This window comes from Ovis canadensis, chromosome 6 (assembly GCF_042477335.2).
Source record: "Ovis canadensis isolate MfBH-ARS-UI-01 breed Bighorn chromosome 6, ARS-UI_OviCan_v2, whole genome shotgun sequence".
Taxonomy (NCBI): Eukaryota; Metazoa; Chordata; class Mammalia; order Artiodactyla; family Bovidae; genus Ovis; species Ovis canadensis.
Window position 1 is genome coordinate 15,350,565 of NC_091250.1, and position 24,449 is coordinate 15,375,013.

The following is a 24,449-nucleotide window of genomic DNA, read 5'->3' on the forward strand; positions in this document are numbered from 1 at the left end:
AGGGCCTGTCTGGTGTGTGGACAGTATGCCTGGGTGTCTCTCATTGTTGGACCTCAAGGACCCTGTAGCCTGTGGCCAGCGAGAGGGAAGAGACAAGCATTGATCCTTAGGGTTGAACTTGGTACCAGGAAAAGTGGTGGTCACAGTATTGACAAAATTCACAACCACAGGCAGAGGTTTGGAAGTGGGGGGCCAACCAGTTGATATTGGGTGTATTCATTTGAGGGGCCTGACAAACTGTGACACTGATGTTTCTTAAGAGGTGCAGAAGGTTAATGACCTGTAGTCTTTTTTATGTGAATGGAGACTGAGACATGACTTGCCGTTGACTGCAGTGGGAGGAATCGCCTGGCTTGTGAATGAGGCCAGCAGATTACTGAGCATCCTGAATTTTCATTACTTGTTTTATAGGGGCAGTAATTCTTATTAAGTATTTAAATGTTTCTGTGGTTTCTTGATGGAATATGGTCACAAGTGAGAGATAAACTTAAGCAAAGGTTATTAAAGTGCTTAACTGGTAACATTCATTTATGTGTAGGAAATCGACTGCTGCTTGAATCCTGAGTTAGGAGGCAATTTGGAGCCCATATGCATATTTATGTGTTTGTGTGCTTAGGGGATCCTTGTGGTCCAGGGCCCCTGCCCAGCCATCTTCTGGAGTAAGGGGATATCATTCAAGACAAAGGCAGAGTCAGAAACTGGCCCTGTGTCTGAATCCATGGTGGGTGGAGTTCAAGGGGAGCACATGCCCTGCAGAACGGATAAGGGACATGGCCGGACTTACTGGCAGAGCTCCTCCAGGGTGAGAGGCTGGTGCTGTCAGAGGTGGAGAACCCCTGCTCCCAGGGTAGATGAGGTGAGTGTGAGGAGGACTGTGTAGACAGTGGAGGAAGAGGAGGTGGACATGGCCTACTGCTCTTGGGGGGATTGGGTAAGGATGGGGGTGCTGCTGGTGCTGGGACCTGAAGGCCTGGCATGGTTAGGGGGTTCAGATGGAGAAGACTGGAACCTGGTCACCAGTCCCCTGTGTGTCAGTGAGAGTGAGAAAGGAGAAGAGGAAGCCGCCACGGGGCAGGAGGGGTCGCTGTGCTCTGAAGAGAGTGGGCCACAGTGGCTGGTGCAAGGGAGGGATGTCTCCAGGAGGCAGCTCTTGAGGGGTCATGGCAGTAACTTAGCAGCACAGGGGGTCCTTGGAGTGGGGCTTACAGGCAATGTGGGCTGGGTGGGGACCACTATGCTGTCTCAGGAGGGAGAGAGTGTGTACTGAAAACCTGGCTCACAGCAGGGCAGGTTTGGCGTATTTGGCAGGACCTCCCAGTGCAATTGATCACCTTGTCTCTGAGACCTTCTCCTGGAGGAAAGCGCCTCGAGTGAGAAGGGGGAGAGAGATGGAGGCTGCACTCTGCCAGGGGACTGGGAGGTAATAGTTGGGGAACAACCCAACCCAGAGGCCTCTGTGGCCCTCAGAGGATCTGTGAGGGTCTGCAGCCCATGGCGGGACCGTGTCATACCTCCCACCCAATTGCCGAGTGTGCTCTGGCCCCAGGCCCTTGGGTAGAAGTGGAGCAGAGAAAGGAGTGGTTCTGTCAGGAGGGAGGGGAGATGAGAAGGATACAGGTGTGGTTCGGGGGGATTCCAGACTTCCATCTCCTGTGCAGTACAGTTTTCCTCGCAAAACCATTGAGCAGAGCAGCATGTGAACCTGAACAGGCTGAGCTGGTGGTTGGCCCTGGCCACTCTGCAGATGTATGGGGTGTCCTGTCCTTGGAGGAGGGCTCTGTCTCCCTGGTTTAGGGACTCCTGCATGTGAAGGCGCCACCCTCTTCCCAGAGACAAGACTGAGCAGAGCCCAGGCAGTCCTGCAGTGCAGTGGCTCACAGTCAAGGAGGGGTTGTCCTGCCTCTCAGCAGGCCCCTGCTGAGTGAACTCCTGGCGCAGGCAGGCCCAGGCCTTAGTGATCAGGCCTGAGCATCTGTCCTGAGCCTTGTTCAGCCCAGAATCTGGTGACACGCTCATCTCTGCTTTTGATGGGAGACACCAATGTGGCTCAGCTCCGAGCTGTGGGTCCGAGGTCTTTCTGCTGCAGGCTGTCTGAGGTGCCGTTAGAAGCACTGAGAGTGGTGCAGACAGTGTTCCAGGTAGACAGGTGACTGTGATCCACGGACTTCACATGGGAAAGGGAGGTCAGAACAGGTGCGGCGAGAGGGGAGGTGGGGTGCCAAGGAGAAAGCAGAGCAGGTGCAGGCCCCGCCCTGGACCTGAGGGTGGGCTCCAGGGGGACTACAGACGTCCCAACCCCAGACAGCTGATCCTGTCCTAGTCAGCGCCACACCCTCGCTTCAGCACTGCCTTCCCCACACACGGGACTTTTCCAGCTGGTGGGGCTGAGCCTTGAGTGTTTGTGGGACAGCAGAAGCCTGTTACTATTGGAGCCAGGAGGGCAGTGCCCTCCTGGGGACCCTTTTGCTGTGAAATTGCCAATCTTCCAAATTGACAGGCTGTGGCTTGACTGACAGAGTAAGCTTCTTTCTTTCTAACAGTGCTCTTCTTTCCCTTGTGTTTCAGCTGACCCCACTTGGGCAGCACCCCGGACTTCAGGTTCCCTGTGGCAGACTAGCTGGCAGACTCCTCCAACAGCACTGCGCTGCTGCAGTGCCCCCAGAAAGGCCAGCTGGCAGCACTGTGTGATGAGCCATCTAAGACAAGGACCCCTGGCCCCTTCCCATCCCTGGTGGGCACCTCGTGAGGCACCTGCCCCCTCACACTGTGGTCCTGAGATGGGTTTGGAGCAAAGCATTGATAGATCGCTTTATGTCTTCCCATTTTCCCTTTTCTGGCTAAGAGTTTACTTTGCGGCATGCTTTTTTTTCTTAAAAGAACCAGTTTTGATAACTTGTGGCCTACTGTGAGGCCAAGCACGGTATAAATAAGCACAGTTTTGAAATCATCCTACAAGTAAGTGGATACATATATCCATCATCTTTTAGTGAGAAGAATTCTCATTGGAAGTTTAAGTGCCTTTATATTTTCACCTCATTCATGGCATGTATTTTTTCATACATGTCTGTGTTTTGAGCTTCCATATTCAGTGAGTAGCTAGTCTGTGCTAGACATCGTCAGAAGTATGACTCCAGCATTGAATTAAAAACTGTGTGTTCTTTATCCACTACTACATAACAAATCACTGCAAAGCTTAGTGACTTCCCAGTGAACAGCTCACAGTCCACAGTTCCTGTGCATTTTAGCAGGTGGGCCTGGTTCAGGGCCTCCTGAGGATGCAGACATGAGACGGCCCCCCAGGGCTGGATGGCAGGCTTTCAGACTCACCTGGTTGCTGGGGACAGGCCCAGGTCCCTGCCGTGTGGACCTTTTCATGGCCTGGCTTTCCTTGGAACTCCCTCTGAGAGCGTGAGCATGGGGTGTACCCTGGGGCCTTGCACGCCCCAGTCTTGGAAGATGAACACCTTCACTTCTGTTTGTGAGGGTGAGCTGAGAAGTCCTGCCTCACTCAGGGGCTGAGCAGGAGTTGCCCCCTCTGCCTCTTGAAGGGAGGAGGATGCAAGAATTTGTGGAGCCATTTTTGAACCCACACAGCCTGTCGGACAGTGATGAGCAGGGAAAGGAGACCAGAGTGCCCAAGTTGTCCGAGGAGGAGGGGACGATCGTGTGTGAACAAGGTGGCCAGCGAGGTGACTCCAGGAGGGTGACCTTGAACCAGAGACCCAAAAGCAGGAAGAGAAGTAGCCACTTGGAGATAGAAAAAGGGTAGTGTCAATAAGCGGGGACAAGGGAGAGAGCGGCCTGCATTAGGGAGGACCTCAGGCTCAGGCGTGAGCATCTCGAGGCCAGAGCCTATTTTCTGAGGTGAGGAAGGCTGCCGGGGTGGGGAGCTAAGATCCCTGTTGAGGTGGACAAGCCCATGGTGTGTCCAGGGGACTTGTCAGGAGAGCAGCTGAGTATTCCAGTCTGCATCCAGGAGAGGATTCACTCAGCTCAGGGTGGACCTGGGGTCGTGGGCATATAGATGGCATTTAAAGGCATGAGCACGGTAAAGTCACCAGGCAGGTGCCGGTGGAGACAGATGGGGTGCAAGGGTAGAGCCGTGGGGCACCCCACATTCCAAAGTTGAGAAGGGGCATAAGGGACTGAGCAATAACCCCAGGGAGGGCGGGGCCTGGAGCCCAGGGAGAGACATACTGAGGGATCCTAGGGGAGGGCAAGGAGAGGAGGGGGCTTGGTAACATGGGATCTTCGAGCCCCCCAGGGAGCTGCCTTGTGAGGGAAGGCACACCGCCTGCTTGCAGAGGGCTGGGCACTGGGTGGGGAGGGGGGCAGTATAGGCCGCTCCCAGGGAACTTTCAGAGACCCACAGTAGGCGCTACAGGGAGCCCTGGAGGAGGAATCTGCTGGTTCCCCTTGTGCAATTTGAAGGCGAGAGAAGGGAGAGGACATGCTGACCAGGCTGATGGGAGTGAACCCATAGGCAGCTGGTTCGCTGGAGCAGAGCAGGAATGATGGCGGGTGGTTCTTAAGCCAACGAAGGGGGTAGGCCAGCTCTGGGGAGGGGTCGTGACAAAGACAAGGGGTGAGGGCATTGGCCACAGGGGAGGGGGAACCGGCAAGGCAGAACCTCGTGGCTGCCCCTCGGTTGCTTTGAAGTCATATCTGGGAAAAGAAGGCAGGACCTGGGTGACAGTGGGGCAGGGGGAGAACTACAGAGAGAAGGATGTGAGGTGTGAGAGCATGAGGGTAGCACAGGGCCCCGTGGGCACTCTCCTGTGTGTCTCTGATGACAGAGTCACACTTGCGGTGCAAGGAGCCATCCCCCAAAACAACCCAAGGGCCTGTGCCCCAAGAGGAGAGACGTGAGGGGCTGGCCTTCCCATCCCCTGACTACCCCTGCTCTCTCCTGTCTGTGGGTGTTCAGACCAGCCTGGGAAACGGAGGGCTGGGAACCTATGAGGACAGTACTCCTTGGTGAACTGGTACCAGTGATGACCAGTGAGGGGGACCCAGTGGCTGCGGAGCTGAAGGGTTATTTTCTCTTATTTTCCTTCAGCCTGGCTGATGGAGGCATGGATGTATTTTTTTTTTAATTTTCAGTTTTTGTCTCTGCCTCCATCAGCCCACCCTTGTGAACAACCTCATAGGATTGCCTTCCATCCACGCTAAGACCTGAATGTCACCAGGCCATCTAGGAACTGGATTCTCCTCCTGCCCCTTTGTTCATTACTGCTCGCGTAAGAGATGGCAGTGTCTCATAAGCATGGCCCATTTATCCAGTTAGGGCTTCCATGTAAAATTGTGTTCAGTTCCTGATAGACTTGAGCTGCTCTAAATGTTGCTGGTGAGACATGGTCCTCTCGTGTCCAGGTGCAGACCCTGAAGGAACAGGACTGGGAGTGTGCAGCAAGCCAGTGTGCTGGTCAACGTGGCCCAGGCATTCAAGAGTGATGAGGGCGTGTCGAGTGACGAGCGACAACAGGGTCACTCTCTTCAGCTCGGCCACTCAACTATCGCCCAGCAGGCAGGCCAATGCCGAGACTCTGACTTTGATGCCTCGGGAGCAGCTGAATGCCATCAACAAAGAGATCCAGTGGGTGCACCTGATCCCAGCTCCCTGGAAACTCGGTTTCTCTGAGGAGCTGTCTTCTCCTTAGAGAAGCCTGAGTGTTCCACAGTAAGAAAACTGACTTCAGGTCTGCTTCAAGAATTTTCAGTTCCAAGATTGCCCTTGATTATCAAGCTCAGTCAGCCAGGGCATTCGGTCCACAGTGTGGTGTCAGCACTCTGGGGGGGGGCATTATGGGGTGTCCCTCCCCGTCTCTGAGCCCTAAGGTGGGTGAGGTGCTGAGGCAGTGTCCCCTGCAGCCCGTGCACCTTCCAGCACTGAGAGTTCACCCTCGTGTGTCCCTCGGAGACTCCCACGTTCTGGTGAAAAGCCACTTGGAACAGAAAAGCTGGGGTTTTGGGGTTGGAAAAATTCCCACTCAAATCTGCATTTTCCTTTTTAACTTAATACAGTGTGAATATTGGCTTGTTGTAAGACAGTAGCCCAAGGACATGTGTTTGAGTTTTTCTCAACTCATAAATATATTTAAGATATTTTCTTTAGACACCGCCTTGGTAGTTATAACAGTTTACAAAACATGATAGAATCAAAAGACCAGCCTTGTGGTGAGCATGGGGCCTTGGGTCTGGGTACAGCCAGGTGGCTGTGGGCCCCAAGGCCTGCCTGATGCCACACCCACATAGCTGTGCCCCTGTCCGGAGTCCACATCCAGAGTGGCAGCAGGCTGGTGACCCTGCACAGATAGAGCTGCTGCTCAGACTCTTCTCATCACGTCAGCCCAGGCCAAGGTCCCCGTTCCTGTTTGCCTAGCATGGGGTGCTTGGGGGAAAAGCAGGGCCTGAATGGCACAACCAGCAAATGCAGGTGGTGCCACCTACACATTTGACGCTGAGACAGACTGCTTTATGGGCCATGCTTGAGCACAGACAAGCTCAGAAAGATGGACTTTCTCCATCTCCACAGGAAATACAGAACAGTTATATATTAATGTTTTTATTTTTACAGCAAGTTGTTAGGTAAAAGTGATTTTTCCTTATGCAACAAGTTGACTTGATGTAAATGGTAAATTCTCTCCATCAACTTGTTATCACCAGTGAAGAACTTTCAGGACATAGAAGTAGAAGTGAAACTGGATAGGTTACAACCTGCAAGAATCTTGTATTTTATTTAGAAAATCATTTTAAATGCATAATCATATATTTAAACTGCTATATAAAGTCATCCATGACACATTAGAGGAGAAGAGCAGTAACCGTGAATTCTTGGCTAATGCGGCACATTGACATGAATCCAGAAACTCACATAAAGCCGGTGGAGAACTTCATCAAGTGATGAGTTTGTACATATACAACCTTAAGAAAAAAAAAAAAAAAAACAAAATAAACTAGGCACTTCATCTGGTCTGGAGACTTGTGTTTAGAAACTCCAGCTTGTTCATGAATCAATGTTTCGATTGTACAGAGTTCCCGATTTCCAGTGGAAAAGACTTGAGGCACTGACATGCATCTCTGACCTAAGAGGGAAGGGAAGGTAAAGGTTATCAACTTGAGGTATCTCCTCACAGGGAGAGAGTCGCCACCCAGGAGTTGCCGCCCCATCAGAATGTTAGAGTAAATAAATCAAATCAAACGTGAATGATCAGGGGCCAGTTTGTAAGACTCAATGATAAGTTATTCTAAGTTTGAGAAAATTCAAAAGAGGGAAAGTCGAAGCGTTTTGCTGAGCAGCTGTTCCTGGAATTTGCTAATCGTGTTACAGAATGCCAGCCCAAATATGTTATCCAGACAGATTTCTCTGCTGACAAAGGCACGTGACGGGTTTTATTCTATCTTAGGTTGATCCAAGAAGGAGAACACGGAGCAGCGAGCCGAGGAGACTGAGAGTAGGGTGGGCGGGGGGAGCTTAGGCAACCTCCTTCATTTTAAATCCTTAAACTCCCTCAAGTTGTATCCCACCTCCTCGCTTGCTGGCTCCTGCCCACCCAGCAGTGTGCGCTCCACGCCCCAAAGGAGGCGCCACAGCCCGGTGTGGGAAGTAGACAAGCTGGGCATCATGACTCTGGTATGTGTCTGCCTCCTTCCTGCCACATCCCTCTTAGTTTTTTCTCTTTTTACCCAGGAGAAACTCAGGTACATTTGCTACACTCAGAGGTCTGAATTTTTGTAAAACTGCTTAGTCTTTAATCATTCCATAATCACACAGAGACAAATGTCATGATATTTGGACCGCTAGCTTTGTGTGTCATCATGAACTCAGCCAGAGCCTGCCTCTGTAACATTGGGCCTGGCCTGTGCTGGGCATAGCAGCTGCAGGGAAGTTTCTGTTCTCAGGGAGCAGACAGCTTTGTGAAAGTAATCATAGGCAGCTCTCATGGTGTGTGAAAAACATGCAGCACATTTTCCATTGGGGATGCCTGGCTGCAGGGTGCAGGGCATGCGGTGGGAACAAAACCAAGAATCTAAACTGGTCAGCTTTCTGATGGGCCTGGCTGCATGCTCAGGCCAGCTCTGCGTGTGAAACCAGGTTAAAAGCCTGGTACCCCAGGGCCCCAGGAAGAAGTCGGGCTTCCTCACTCTTCTGAGTCTAAAAATGGGATGACGACCTAGGGCTTTTGGTGACAGAGTGTGTGGCTCTAAAGCTCATGTTCCAGCTTTCTTGCATGTTTAGCTTAGGTTTTGTGAGTGCATTGCTATTTAACCCCATGAAATCATGTGTACAACACTCTGCTTTGTAACTGGACTTGTATTATCACTTTTTTTGGTTACCACCCATTTCATGTTAGCTGCATTGTTAGTCAGCATATAATTAAATTAACTGTGAATCATTTTAGATGCATGTGAAATGTTAACTAGTCAATTTTGTGGTCTTTTGACACACTGTTTTTATAATTTGCATCATTGGCTAATTAGCTGATATTTAAAATTATTTGACCATTTCTCTGTGGTTTCTTTCTTGATTTCTTTCTGAGTATTTGTAAAAGAACAGTTCTGTATATGTTTTCCTTGTTGTTGGAGTTCTCTGATGGTTTGTCTGCTTTCCTCATTGGTTTTGATTTCCTGTCTCATCCTGTTGTCTGTTCAGTTCAGTTCAGTTCAGTCGCTCAGTCATATCTGACTCTTTGTGACCCCATGAATCACAGAACCCCAGGCCTCCCTGTCCATCACCAACTCCCGGAGTTCACTCAAATTCATGTCCATCGAGTCAGAGATGCCGTCTAGCCATCTCATCCACTGTCGTCCCCTTTTCCTCTTGCCCTCAATCCCTCCCAGCATCAGGGTCTTTTCCAATGGGTCAGCTCTTCGCATGAGGCAGCCAAAGTATTGGAGTTTCAGCTTCAGCATCAGTCCTTCCAATGAATCCCAGGACTGATCTCCTTTAGGATGGACTGGTTGGATCTCTGTTTAGTCTTCATCAATCCAGACCCGAGCCTCCCCTCCTCCCCTCCCACCCCCCGCCCCCGAGGCTGTAGTTTACCCATCCATCTCCTCTCCCCCAACCTCCCACTTGCTCTGGTCATAGTAGTGCTATGGTCCACAGCGTGTGTCCCTTTAGTCGAGTTTGTGCTTTGTCTTCATATCTCATTAAATGTTTTTCCCCATAGCAGTAAGTTTGAATTAGGGTATCACTATGCAGTTAGAGTAGAAGGCAAAGCAACCCACTCCAGTACTCTTGCCTGAAAAATCTCATGGATAGAGGAGTCTGGGAGACTGCAATCCATGGGGTCACAAAGAGTCGGGACACGACTGAGTGACTTCACTTTTCCGTTTCACTTTCATGCATTGGAGAAGGAAATGGCGACCCACTCCAGTGTTCTTTCTTGCTTGGAGAATTCCAGGGATGGAGGAACCTGGTGGGCTGTTCTCTATGGGGTCACACAGAGTCAGACACAACTGAAGCGACTTAGCAGCAGCAGCAGCAGCAGCCTGCAGTTACAAGCATAATGTAGATGAATCCTAAACTACATATCATGTGTAATTCATAAATGAGATTATCCTTATATAAAGAAATGATCCTCTTAAGTGTAGAACTAATGGACTTTTGACACAATATCATTTCTATGTTGGTGCTTGTATTTAAGACTGTAAATCACATCAGCTTTTGCACAGTTAATGTTTCTTTTAAAAGCTATCTTCTATGGTTAATAAAATGTAAAGACTGCACCTGCTATTATGCAAGCTTTTATTCTTACATATTTTCACAGGGAACCTGCTTTAATGAATTTATTTTGAGAAGTTTTATATCAAATTATATGTCAGGATTTCACATTAATGTCAAATAGGTGGTTAGATTTGTTCAATGTTAAAATAGTTTGTCATTATTTTACATTAATGTCCAATAGGTGGTTAGATTTGTTCAATGTTAAAATAGGTATTATGGTAACATCCTCATCAGTTAAATTACTAATTTAAAGTATAACATGGTTTTTATTAAGAGAAACTAACATATAGAGAAGTTTGGCTGAGAATAGACAACTGTTAAGGCCCTTTGTTGTACAGAATGCTGTGCTTTAATAAATCATGATGTTGTAATAGAATTGTATCTTCCTGAGTAATAATTTATAGTGTTTCTCTAGTAAATATTCAATAGCTTATTTAACTTCTGTGGTCCCCCCCCCCAAAAAAAGTTCTGTTACCAGTCACATGTTCTCTAAATCTTCATCTCACTTATATGTTTGCCATCATTTTGCTTTACTGTATTTGCCTATAATGATTTTTTTTTTTAATTTTTAACTTCAAATTAACAATAAATCTGGTTTCTCTTCACATCTGTGCATGCATCTATCAGCCTAGTGGTTTAAGGAAGCAGCATTGAAAAGTAAAGTATTCAGTAATTTAGCATGCCTTTTTTCTCTGTGAAGTATTAAAGAGTCCTTAACGTTTAACATGAATGAACACTCTGTGCTTATGTACTGGTGAATAATTGACGTTTTAATGGAAGTAATGAAACTCACCCACCACTTAAAATATGCTGATGGCTCTGTTGGAAATAGGTCATTCATTGGGACAATTGTAACACTTTGCCTTTCTGCCATTTGTTTGCCTTTGAATCATTTCATGTTTATTTATAATAAACACAGTATTATTTATTATTTTTAAATTTTTCTTTACATGCTGCACAGCTTATGGGATCCTAGTTCCCCAACCAGGGATCAGACCAGTGTCCTGACAGTGAAAGTGCCAAGTCTTAACCTCTGGACCACCATGGAATCTCTGCTTAGTGTTTTCTTATAAGAAATGACTGAATCAAAGCCACAGATGTTAGATTTGCAGGAAGCCAATTTAATGATGGTGGGTAGGAATGTGCAGGATACTCTGTGCACTGGGCACCATGTCGAGTGCTTTCCAAGCCTTTCGTCTAATCCCACAGACACCCATGTGAGGTCCAGGCTGCTGTTATCCCCATTCAGCAGACATGGACACTGAGGCTTAGAGAGGTCGGGCACTCTGCACAAGCTCACACACCCAGCAGTGTGGTACAGACTGGTCTGATCAGAGCCTGGACACTTAACCATGGTGCCATCCAGCCCGCTTTCCTGGAGAGGCTCTCGTGTCCATCACAGCATCACTGATGGAGGGAGCAGCAGGAGGGAGCTCGCTCCCTCTCCCCTCGGGTCACTTGGATAAGCCCCTGTTGTTGGAGTCCAGTGCCCTGAGGGCTGGCCTTCCTTGTCCCTCTCCTACTCCCAGCCCACTGATCGAGCACTCCTGGGGCCTTCCCACAGGACTGGGGCAGCCGTGCTCCAGTTCAGGCAGCTCAGTGCCCAGGAGCCCTTCTGCTGGGCACAGCAGAGCAGCTCTGTCACCATAGGGTTGGTGACCTGGGTGTGCCGCTTGTCTGTTGTGTGGCCTGCTTTGCCCTCCTGTTAAGTGAGGACATGTGGGCACCTAGTGGGGTGGCTCCCACCCTGAGGGAGGGCGGCCAAGCTCGGGACCCAGAGGCCTTCCTCAGGAGGAGGCCTGGGGGAAGGGGCGTGGCCGCGGTCCCCGACTTTGAGGCATAGTCATTGAGTCCATAGTCAACCCAGGTGTGTCACTTCCCTGCTCTGTTCTTTGTTGCTTTCTGATTTTTTTAAATGCTTATTTTAACTGGAATTTGAGATTGATCTCTGTTCAGTTCCATGTGGATAATTTCTAGCCTTCTGTTTTCTGAGGGTTGCTGTTAGAGATCAGGAGAGGGTGCACAATTTATCCAGCTGCTGTTAAATGAGTTCAGCTGTATTTTGCACTAAGTTACTTTGTTGTCACCAAGCTCCTGTGGGGCTGCAGTGGATCAGTATTGTTTACAGAATCCCATTAAAAAGGCACAGGTTAGTTGGTTAAAACAACACACTCATTTTTATAAAAATACTTGCCATGCATGTTTTCTAAAACTTTCCCAGGCTTAACCACACACACAAATGTATAACTGAGACCTGTCTGGACCCTGAAGGGGATTATCTGTTCCCCACACTGTTGCCTCCACTGTCTTTCCTGTCCTCACACCCAGGCCCAATGGAAAAGGTGGGAATCCAGGAGAGATCATCTTTTTCTTTTTTTTTTTTTTTAATTAGTTTATTTTTTAATTGAAGGATAATTGCTTTATAGAATTTTGTTCTTTTCTGTCAAACCTCAACAGGAATAAGCCATAGGTACCCATATATCCCCTCTCTTTTGAACCTCCCTCCCATCTTCCTCTGCATCCCACCACTCTAGGTTGATACAAGGTCATCTCTTAGTGAAGACCTAGAGGTGCTTTATGTAAACCACACTGAGCAAATTATACTTGAACAGCGTGTAAGACTTCAATGTGTAGCCCCCAGTATGTATGTTACTGAGAAATATGAGCCAGACACATGGTGTTCACAGGGAGGGGTTAGGTACCTTTTCTGTGTTTCACTTGTTGTCATGGGTTCCAGTAACCTGCATCATCACTACAAATTATTTTGGGTGGTGACAGAAGCTGTGTCCTTTTCTCCTTCAAACAGAAAGATCTGGACAACTTTGCTGAGAGGTTTCTTTCTCTTGCAAGTGGTGCTTCTGAGTAGCACCTTGTGATGAGCACAATTGTTTCATCAGGGCAGTTCATGCCATCATGCAGGGTTCACAGTGCCAGTGTCACTCTGCTGTCCTGCCTGGTGGGGCCATCTGGTTGCTGGATTCCAGGGAGGGTGGAGCCCGGCTGCAGGGAGTCTCCCGTCCAGGGTCTCTGTGCTCAGTCAGGTGCTCTCCCTGCCCCATGGTCCCGCGTCTCTTGAGCAAGACAGTCCTTTAAGATGGAATTAAGCTAGAAAAAGGGTTTGGTTTTTTTTGTTGTTGTTGTTTTTGTTTGTTTGTTTTGTATTTTTGTACTTGAGGGAAAGCATAGCTAATAGATTTTCAAATAAGTTTCTGGTTATAATGTAAAGCTCCTAAGATTGCCCTTTTCAACAGTCTATTGTTAGCCAATTTTAAACTTACCTCTCATTCAGCTGCCAGCTTTATGGGAAGAGGTACGAGATGACAAGAGAAACAGCAAATGTGAGACCTTGACCCTTGCCTCTCTGCAGTCCCTTCGACTGGACCAGCTGCACATGGGGGCTCTGCACATGGCCACCCACGAGGACATCAGGGAGGCCCACAAGTAAGGGGCCTGCTTGCATGTCGTCAGTTTTAGGAGCACTGTGCCTCTTTTCTTGGAAGAGTTGCAAGGATGATCATAAAGGAATCCCACTGGGTTTGGTGCCTGTGTTTAGTGGTGAACTTCAGATGCTGGGGGAAAAGAGCTCAGTAACCGCAGTTATTTTAGAAAACCTGTTTCTTTGGATTGAATCCTGTGGGAACTTTCTTCCTGCTCTTGCTAGCGGTCTGCCCGGCCCGGGGCGCATTTCTAATGTTGACGGCCACGTGCCCCTTGGGTTCACTCTTGAGGGTCCCTCCCTTTTCCTTAGGGGTCTTCTCTCAAGAGACTGTCCCCTCCTGTGACTGACACTATCCTCACTCAGACCACCACATGCTGAGCTCCTGTCCTAAGCCAGGCAGCACTCGATGGATGGCACGTGTGGTCACCTGACCAGCAGCCCTGCACGGTGACCGTCACTCCCCTGCCAGGGCTGGGAACGGTCACCCTGTGGGATGCCAGGGGAATTGCCCAGAGCAGGGGAGCTTGCCTTCTCCTGGAGCGTCCTCATCTGCCGAGCAGTGACCCTAAGGAAGGGTTGGAGCCTCCTCTGCACCAGCTGGCCTGGAGTCAAGCCCTCCTCAGGGGAGAGCTCGAGGCAGGGAATCTCAGCTTCCTGCGGTGGTTGTCTGTGGCTGGGAGACTGTGTTGCTCATGTAGAGTGTGGTTGGTGAAGGAGACTCCACTGTCTGCTGCGAGGTTGAGGCCCAAGTGTTTCTGGGTTCCCGTATCTACCAGTAGGTCTTGTGGAGGCTGTGTGTTTGCACAAGGGCACCGGATAACAGTCGTTTTCTCTCCCCGAAGCTCGACAGGCTGTCAGTACAGCCCCAGGAGCAAACCCAGCAGCAGCACCAGCAACCAAGACATGCTGCACAAAGCCCTGAAGAAGAAGGGCATCAAGTCTTCCATCAGCTGCTTGTTTAGCAAAAAGGAAAAGGGCCAGCCTGGACACCCCCGCAAGGAGGGGTTACAACTAGGTGGGTGCTTCACTGTTCAGAGGGAGGAAGGCCTGCTGGCATGTCCCTTCTGTGTCTCCCCTGCAAGGAGGGGTTACGACTAGGTGGGTGCTTCACTGTTCAGAGGGAGGAAGGCCTGCTGGCATGTCCCTTCTGTGTCTCCCCTGTTGTCCTCACGAGGCTTCTGTCACTCACGCTGGGGGTCCTCCTGGGAGCAGGAGTGGCGGAGGCATCTGTCTTCTTGGTGGGTCCGAGATGATCAGATGAGTTAATGAGTGGATGGGTGGATGGATGGATGGATTAGTGAGTGGGTAGATGGATGGGTTAGTGAGTGGATGGATGAATGAACATATGGCTGGCTGCATGGGTGGATGAACGGGGCATGGAATGAATAAAACAGATGTTTATACTCCAATGCTAGAAACATACTCTATGAAATTGATTGAGTAGGAGCTGGGCAATGCTTGTTTCCTCCAGAATAGTGACACGTGTTTGGAAACGGCCTAAGTGCTCATCAGTGAAGGGTGAGGTAAAATCTGTGGACACCCCGCAAGGAACAGACCCCCTCCTTCCTGCCACTTTCCGCATCCACAGGAGCTCATCAGGGGTTCTGCCCATGCCCCCCACCACACCCCACCCCACAGCCACACAGGTCCTCCTGGGGTTTCCTCATCACACAGGGTTATCATCAGGCCCCCGTCTCGCTCAGCTTCATCTCCTTGAGGATAGGGTATGTCCCTGCCTCTTCAGCCACAAATTTGTTGAGTGTCTCGTTTGTGCTGGGTGTGGGATTTCCAGGGGTAAGTAAAACAGATGTGGTCTGGAGCACAGTTAGGTGACAAGAGAGAAAAAGGAGAAGGTGATTAAATGCTATCCCTATTATTAATAAATACAACGCTGACATGGATGGTACATTGATTATATATCAGATGCTGTGTGTGCCCCTCAGGAAGCAGGTGCTGCCACCTTCCAATTTACAGAGGAGGACACATGGTTAGGGAGTGGTGAGGGCAGGTTCACACCCACGTAGTGGGCCCAGGCACTTTGCCAAGCCCCAGCCACCTCTCTGGCGGATGCAACAGGAATGAGGTGGTTCTATGGCATCACTGATTCAATGGACATGAGTTGGAGCAAACTCCAGGAGATAGTGAATGACAGGAAAGCCTGGAGTGCTGCAGTCCATGGAGTGGCAAAGAGTCGGACCCACCTGAGCGACTTAACTAAAGCCTGAGGATGTGCTAAAGTGCTTCACTCGTGTATGACTCTTTGCGACCCCAGGGACTGTAGCCCACTAGCTCCTCTGTCCACTCCAGGCAAGAATACTGGGGTGGGTTGCCATGCCCTCCTCCAGGGTACCTTCTCGACCAAGGGATCGAACCCACATCTCTCATTATCTGTTGCAATGGCAAGCAGGATCTTCACCGCTAGCACCACCTGGAAAGCCCCAGTGAACGCTGACAACTAGGAAATGCAGAAAATAAGGGCTGCTCCTAAGTTAAACTGGAAGAGCAGCAAGCACAGGTTGTAAAGAGGAAACCACATGATGAGCGACAACAGTGCCGACAGAAACAAGCCTGGATGTGATCACCCACATAAAGAAAATATCTGTGCCATTCAGAAGAGAAGCCCATCAGCCCTTGGAGGGACAGTTGGAACCAGAATGAAAACTGAGCCCATGGTCACTAGTGCCCACCCACACAGCCCGAGTGGAGTGGTGTCATTCACCGGACTTCCTGCATCCACGAAAGTGCTGGTGGTAACATCTCTGAGTGCTAGGCTGGGCAGCATCCCTGAGTGAGCTGTCATCATTGCTCTCCTTCCAGTGCTGCTGCAGGGACCTCTGTGGGCGGCCAGCCTCATCCCCTGCCCTCTCACCCGCTGGGGCCCGGCTGTCCCACTTGGATCCTTTCAGCCCTTGAGCTTGGGTGTTCCCAGCCCTCTGACACGCCAGACTGGGACACAACTCAGTACTTGGCTTGAGATATCGAGGAGACCATGATTCTGGAAGGGGACAGCCCTGGGGCCAGTGAGAGAGCAGGAGATCCAAGCCCCCACTGGGAGGAAGCAGAGCTGGGGAATGTGCCCACAGCCTCCACTGCCGCCTCTACAAGTGCTTCTTCTTTGCCTCTGCTTGACCTGAAAACAAACAAACAAACAAACAAACAAACAACAACAAAAAAAAACCCACCAACAACAACAGCTGCTGCTGCTCTGCAGGTGATTCCTGAAGATGCACCTCCGGCAAGAGCTAGTGTCCTGCTGCTCTGGGGCTGCCTGAGTGTGTTCAGGACCGTCAGACAAGTAGGGCTGCCACACCTCATACCGGAGGTGGGGGGCCTGATACTGGGGAAGGGTCTGAGGCTGGAGGAGGGTCTGACGCTCGGGAAATGTCTGATGCTGGACTAGGGCCTGATGCTAGGAGGAACGTCTGATGCCTGGGGATGGCCTGATGCTGGACTAGTGTCTGATGCTGGGGGATGGCCTGATGCTGGAGGGAAGGCCTGATGATGGTGGACAGCCTGCTCCCAGAGGTACACGGAGTGTAGGATAAATCTCTATGATAAATCATTTTTTCATACTTTCCTGACCACCTTGCTGTGTTCTTTTTAACTTAAGGATAATTGCTGTGCAATATCGGTCTGATTTCTGCCATACATCAACATGAATTAGCCATAGGCGTACATGTGTCCTGTCCCTCTTGACTCTCCCTCCCACTTCCCCTTGCTACAGTGTTGTTTCTGTGGATATATGAATAATAAAGACGGTTGACTAAAATATCATGAAAAGCTCCCACACACAAGCGTGCACACGCACACTCCCTAATACATCATTCGGGTCCACGTCAGGGTTGCTGTCGGCCACCCCACCCTGGGACCGACGGTGAGCCTTGACACCTGCACTTTGTTCCCACCCTCGGCCTGCTGCCCATGCCTCAGCAGCACAGGGGCCCTGTCCCCACAGACGGTGAAGTGATGGAACCTCTTTTCTCCAGAGCCAAGGGCATGAACACACTGTCGGTCGTCCTTTGGGGACACCTATGCTTCTGCCTTCTGGCCCTTCCATTGTATCCATCCGTTTCTCTTAACAGAATGTCCTTGTGATGACACGGGCTCCTATTACCGGCTCTGGTTTGTTCTCAGTGAGAGTACAGCTTACTCTTGGCACTCTTTATGGGCAGTGGGAAATTTTGCTTCAGTACTTTATTGAAATAAAGCAATAAATAATACTGTGATAAAAATAGTTCAAAAGTAGACTGTACATACTTTGTCACATATTCAGGAAGTCCACAAAAGATTAATAGGAAAATAGAACAGTAACAATGAATTGTACAAGTAAATTAAAGGCAGAACCCACATGTAAAGAGACATGGTGTCTCTGTCAACCGAGATACCAGCTGCATAATAAATATTCCACCATGATCTGAACGCATCTCTTGTTGGCTTTTTTAATGTGCCGCTGAAAAAGTAAAAGTTACATTTGCTACTTATACAATCCAGAATGGCTGTCATCACAATCTAAAAATGTATGCCTAGGTCCACTCTTTAAACATGTTTACAAACAGCTGTAAAAACCTGATTTACATAAAAATAAGGCCTTTGTCAGGACTGCACTATGCTGTCTGTCTGTAGGGGACGTGGCACCTTCACCGTCCAACGCACCGGCGCCACAGCAGGTGCAGGGCATCGCAATTGGTCCCCGAAGAGTCTCACCAGAGAGGAGGGATCCGGGTCTACAGAGACCAGGTTATGGGAGAGATTTTCATAGTCTTCTTCTAGCCATCCTTTCAGCCCAAATTTCATTAGAAGCTCACATTTAACACCCAGTACTTTTAAATCACTTCACGCTGCAGACAAAAAGCATTTCTTGCCAGAAAAGGTACAGTTTAGGTCAGTCGTTAAAACACAAAACACCTGGTTGAAATTAAGTTTGCTCATTTCAGAGTGATTGTTGGAGAGCTCAGTTACATTCTGGAAGGATAATGCACACCGTGTCATGACGATTTTACAATCTCAGGAAAACCCCTTCTCTCATGGCTTAACATTTAAAAATTAAACAGGAATAATTACAATAAGTGCATCATTTACAAAAGTCCTATATTTGTTCATAGGATTTACACAGACAAGCACTGCAGTACATTCATTTGAAAGACTAAAATCAGGTATCAGAACATGAATTGATATGAAAGGATGTTTAAGCCTGATTATACAAGAAAAAGTAAGTAATTATATAAATGAAGTCATAAGTTTACATAAATATAAGAAACATTAAATTCTAAAATATTTTCTTCTATGGTATTCATGAATTTGTCACTAATTAAAAACCCTGTAATAAAATATCTTCTGGTCCATGTAACAAATATTAACACAGTATAAAGATTGCATTCAGTTAAAAATGTAGTTTTTGTCGTATTCTGGACGCTGTATAATCACCTGTATAATTAGTGTGGGTAAACTGGAAACAAACACACAGATGAGTCAGTCCTGGGATGGTGGCTGGTGCCCGAGCCCCTGCCCCTCCAGACATCCCCCGCCCCATTCTGGGTTTCAGCTGCTTTGAGAATTCAGAGAAACATGGAGGACCAAGCAGATCAAGGCGGTAACTCTGTGGCTGACTTTATTCTGACATATAGCTAAAAGCTGCTGGTAAAAAACTCAAAACCCAATCCAGCTTTCTAGCTGAGATGTGAACAGGACAGAGCAGACAGCCTCCTTCCCTCAGAGTGGCTCGAGCAGGGCTGGGCCCCCAGGCCGGACCCACCAGAGGACTACCCAGAGCAGCACCTGCAAGGGAGGGTGGCCCCTCAGTGACGGCCGAAACCCACATGATGGTGCACCTCCATGTGAAATGCTGGCCTCCACACAGAGAGGCCCAGGGCAGGGCAGCCTCGTGAACCCTGACACTCTGGGCTCTGTTCCCTCCGAGAACGTGCACACAGGGCATGGCCGGCAGCACTGCCACTGTGGGAGGGACACCCATGCGCACGGACGCGAGGGAGCCTCGGGCCGTGCTCTGATCACTCCGGCGACAGCTGGGCGCCAAGGTCACGTTCTCTGCTCCTGAGGGCTCTCCCGGCTGGCCTCCAGAGACCCACTGACCCTCCACTCCCAGGGCGTGGCCTCCGTGCCCCCGTGGGACCAGGCCGGCCTGTACTCACCCCAAAGCTCAGCAGGAGCAAATCCCGACTGTAGTGGAATCCAGCCTCTGCATGCCTGCCACGCTGCCTGGTCCCACGAGCGTGGGAGGAAGGGTGCAAACACCTTCCTTGCACTAACCTAATGCGCTTAGTCATGCAACATCACACGGGGCACGGGGACACACACTCACACCCGCAGCAGTGCCCACTCGTACTGAGGGTCTGGGGAAACTTCTAGAGGGTGGATGAGCCAGAGAGAGCGAGCCAGGGGTCTGCCACGTGACGGTCCCAGCCACCCGGGGGGGATGGCGGTCACACTAGAGCAGCAATGGCACATTCGATGACAGAAATGCCATCATGGGGCCAGCTACTCCAGGTGAGCAGCTGCCAGTCTCTCCTTAGACCTCCAGACTCACAAGGCTGCTGGACCTCTCTTCCAGCCCTCAAGATTCGATCTGTGAGACTGGATGGGGGGAGGGACCAGCTGCTTGTGGGTCAGCGGCTGGGCACTGGTGGCCTGGAGCCCCACGATTGCTGTCCTGGGGGGCCAGGCCGCTCTCCCCAGGCTGCTTCAGGGAGGGCCGTGCACGGGGCTGATCTAAGAAACCAGAAACTCAGTCTCAGCCTCCCTCGGAAATATCACCGCTGACGTTGTTTTCTCATCACAACCCAGGCTATAGGGCCCAATGGGTCAGCCTGGACCCCTGCTCCAAGTTGACTAAGGAATCTCCATAACCCCCTAGCAGAAACCCGCTGCTCCCAATTCAACGATTTCTGTCTTCCCCTGGGCCCATCAGGAACATATCTGATGAGTCGCTGGCCAGGGTTTCAGAGAGGGCTGAAGACATCAGGGGCTGCTGATGCAGAAGGCCACCCATCCAAGCCCTTCTGATTCTAGGAGCCCCAGACACTTGCTGCACTGTGACTTCAAAAGCCATAAAAACAACCCAGTTACACAATTTATGCCCTGCCTATCTCATGCGGTTTGTAAAAGGTCAGATCCTGTACATCATATTCCCAACACCTCTTTCTAGCATCATTTCTGATTTATCTAAACTCTAATGTCTACGTCACCATGTGCATCTGACAGGGAAATGTTGGATTTATAATGAGGAAAATGGAAAATATAAAAGCTAGCAGTTCGACTCTTCAACCGACTGAAAGCTAAGCTACAGTCAAGATTTGTAAAAATGAGCTGCATGCTCCTTGGAAGAAAAATGCTGTTCAAAAAAGGAGAGAGTCACTGGGTCCCCCCCACCCCTGGTAAAGCGTATTAGTGAGTTCTGGTGATGAGACAATGCAGCTTCCCCGTAAGTCCCCTTACTGAATGTGCCCAGCTTAGCACAGGCTTTACCTAAATGTACTTTGCTCTGTGAGAGCAAGTGAGAGCAAAGCTTATAAATCTACTCATGGGAAGGGCTAATAACAGGGAAAAAAATGGCACCAAAGAGACCCTCCAGGCCCCGCCCCGATGGGGTAAGTGCACACTCCCTCTGGGAACCCCCAGTGTGGCTGGCACAGGTAACCAGGGAGAAAGGAGCCATTGAGATGCCCCTGTCATGGATGAGACACTGGGCGGCAGTGGGGGGTCGGGGCGTTGGGCACATGCACAAGGCATCTCCTGAGCCACAGAGCCTGACCCCAGCCCAGGCTGTCTGGCCATCTATCTTGACATCAAGTGGGGACACAGCGGCCCTGAGCATCCAGCCTGAACTAGCAGTGTTCTCTGGCAGAGTGGCTGTCAGAGGGAAAACCAGGACTGGGTTTGAAAGGACAACTCCCAGGATGGTGTACACTGCCTGGCTGAACTCGGGAGAGGACCTCTCCTGGCCTTAGCTTCTTCCTTTGCCCCATCCACTGACAGTGTGCAAGGGACCGACAACGGTGGAGATGAGGACGGGGGAAGGACAGGAAGGTGGATGCTGCTGTCACTGAATATGGACTCGGCCATCCTCCCAGTGTGGAGAGTCGTTGAGAGGCAACTGTGTGGCCTGAGAGTGACCCTACTGTTTTATGAAAGAGCTCTTGAGCACTGCCGGCCACACACACATCTCTACAAGCATGGGTGTCAATCTAATGCTCTGAGAACACACATGAGTCTCAGTTTTATTAGTTGGAAGAATATGCTAATATTCAACCAGACAAGAACTTGAAAAAAAGAAAAGAAAAACAAACAAACAAAAAAAAACAAAAAACACATGACTGTTAAATGTTTATAAACAGATGTTAGGATTCACTGTAGAGCACTGACCCTTGGGCATGCAATGGCACTAAAGAGACCTGTAACCTGAGAAGCAGGCCATTCCAGCTCATCACCATTCTAGCCCAGGGCTGTGCACTATGCCTATCCTGTCACCTACTGTCCGGCTGCATCTTCTTTGCCTGCATCGAAGGTGAGGGCAGAGAGGACAGGACCCAGAAGCTTGCAGGCAGAGTCTCTGTGCATGCAGCAGCTAAGCCATGGACATCCGTTGGTCTGAATGTTTTCCTCCAAGAAGGTGCCCTCCTAAAGCTTTTATCATCGTGCTTGGAAATTACAGGACAGAAAACAAGACCCAGAATTTAAAACAAAGGACAAAAACAAAAAGCCACCAGCCCTTTAAAATGGCTGAGTTTCCTACTGCACTTTTGTCCATGTGTATTTGACCCCATTTGTGATGACTGTGTGACTGATATGCCCAAACTGGGAACAGAGGAGCGTGACACAGGGTGGGGTAACACACGTACTGGGACCCTGACTGGACCCTAACTGTACCGCCCTGCCTACCCGGGTGGATGTTCCTCCTGACAGTTAGCAGGTTTCACTTCTCATCGTGGAGAAATCACCTCCTGCTATATAATACAACACACTGTCATTTGCCATGGAAATATTTTCAAGCTGTAACCAGTTCTGGCTCACTCTGGGACAGAGCCAATGGATGCTTCTTCAGGTGTCCGATTCTTCTTGTCAAACTCAAGTCTCCTTAAGGTCCAATGAAGAGAAGAACGATAGTGTGGGAGTGAACGAGTCATGGTTGTGTGTCAGGGGAAATTAGTGTTTTGTGTGTTTTCAATACACTTATGAAACAGGCCCCCAAAGCACACGGGCCCTAGAATAGGGTAAGGGCATCCAGTTGCTCCCCAAAACACAACTCACAGACAGCATTCCTAAGCGGAAACCAATGTTTTAATATGAAATATTTTTGAGGGGGCAAAAACTTAAATAGCAAAAACAAACAAACAAACAAACAGACCTAACCCACCCTCTATCTTACTAGTGAAGACACTAGTTTTTTAATGACTCATTTGTTGATAAAATTTTAAGAGCAAAGTTTAACTTGTAAGATAAATTTATCTCCAAATTTAGAAGAGATACCCTGACTACATGGCTCATACAAGTGTAATAAAATAATTTCCATTAAGGCAACTTTAAAAATCATTAAGCTGAACACTTACTTCATCGAACCTTCTGTCAGTTCCCATGAAGGACTTGATGCCCTTCTTCTTCGGGGCTTTGTGCAGCAAGTCCTGGCCGCTGGTGCTGCTGCTGGGGTTGTTCCTGGGGCCATCGAGAGCCTGTCGAGCTTCGGGGAGAGAAAACGACCTTTAACCAGCACCTTCATGCAAACACACACCCTCCACAAGACCTACTGATAGAAATGGGCACCCAGCAACACCTGTGCCTCAACCTCACAGCAGACAGTGGAGTCTCCCTCACCAACCACACTCTACACGAGCAACGCAGGCTCCCGGCCACAGATAACCACCCTGGGAAGCTGAAATTCTCTGCCTCGAGCTCTCCGCGTAGGAGGGCTTGACTCCAGGCCAGCTGGTGCAGAGGCGGCTCCGACCCTCCCTCAGGGTCACTGCTCGGCAGGTGACGACACTCCAGGAGAAGGCGAGCTCCCCTGCTCTGGGCATTTCCCCGCGCCTCCCGCAGGGTGACCGTCCCCAGCCATGGCAGGAGAGCGACGGTCACCATGCAGGGCTGCTGGTCAGGTCGTCCTCCATCGAGTGCTGCCTGGCTCAGGATGGGAGCTCAGCAGGTGGTGGTCTGAATGAGGACAGTGTCAGTCACAGGAGGGGACCCAGAGCCTCTTGAGAGAAGACCCCTGAGGAAAAGGGAGGGACCCTCAAGAGCGAACCCAAGAGGCACGGGGCCGTCACCGTCAGGAACGCGCCCCCCAGGCCGAGCAGACCACTAGTAAGAGCAGGAAGAAATCTCCCGCAGGAGTCAATCCGAAGAGACGAAGGTTTTCTAAAATCACTGAGGTCACTGAATTCTTGTCCCCCAGCACCTGAAGTTCACCACTAAACACAGGCACCGAACCCAGTGGGATTCCTTTATGATCATCCTTGCAACTCTTCCAGGACAAGAGGCACAGGGCTCCTGAAACTGACAATGAGGCATGCAGGCCCCTTACTTGTGGGCATCCCTGATGTCCTCGTGGCTGGCTGTGTGCAGCACCCCAGTGTGCAGCTGGTCCAGCCAAAGGGATCACGGCGAGGTAGGGGTCGAGGTTTCACATCTGACGGTGCTCTTGTCATCTCGTACCTCTTCCCGTAAAGCTGTCACCTGAGTGAGAGAGGTAAGTGTAAACTTGGCTTACAACAGACCGTGTTGAAAAAGCAATCTCACAGGATTTACATTATAACCAGAAACCTATTTCAAAATCTGTTAGCTATGCTATCTGCCAACTACAAAACAAACAAACAAAAAAACAAAACAAAACAAAACAAAACAGAAAACCTTGTTCTAGCTTAGTGCCATCTTAAAGGACTGTCTTGCTCAGGAGAAACGGGGGCGTAGGGCAGTAAGAGCATGTGACTGATCGCAGAGACCCCGGAAGGGAGCCTCCCTGCAGCCGGACTCTGCCCTCCCTGGCATCCAGCGACCAGATGGCCCCGCCGAGCAGGACAGCAGAGTCCCACTGGAACCGTGAACCCTGCATGGCATGAACTGCCCCAATGCAAGGACTGTGCTCATAGGCAGATGCTGCTCAGAAGCACCACAGCTAGAATAAGAAATCTCTCAGCAAAGTTGTCCAGACATTTCTGTTTGAAGGAGAAAAGGACACAGCTTGTGTCACCCTCCAAGATCATTTGTAGTGATGATTCAGGTTGGAACCCATTACAACAAGTGAAACACAAAAAAGGTACCGAACCTCTGCAT

At 49.8% G+C, this 24,449-nt stretch overlaps 1 pseudogene; it reads left to right on the forward strand.

The window, feature by feature from the left end:
* The window catches only part of LOC138442848 (liprin-alpha-1-like), a 56,319-nt pseudogene that overhangs the window by 16,570 nt on the left and 15,300 nt on the right, over positions 1-24,449 (forward strand).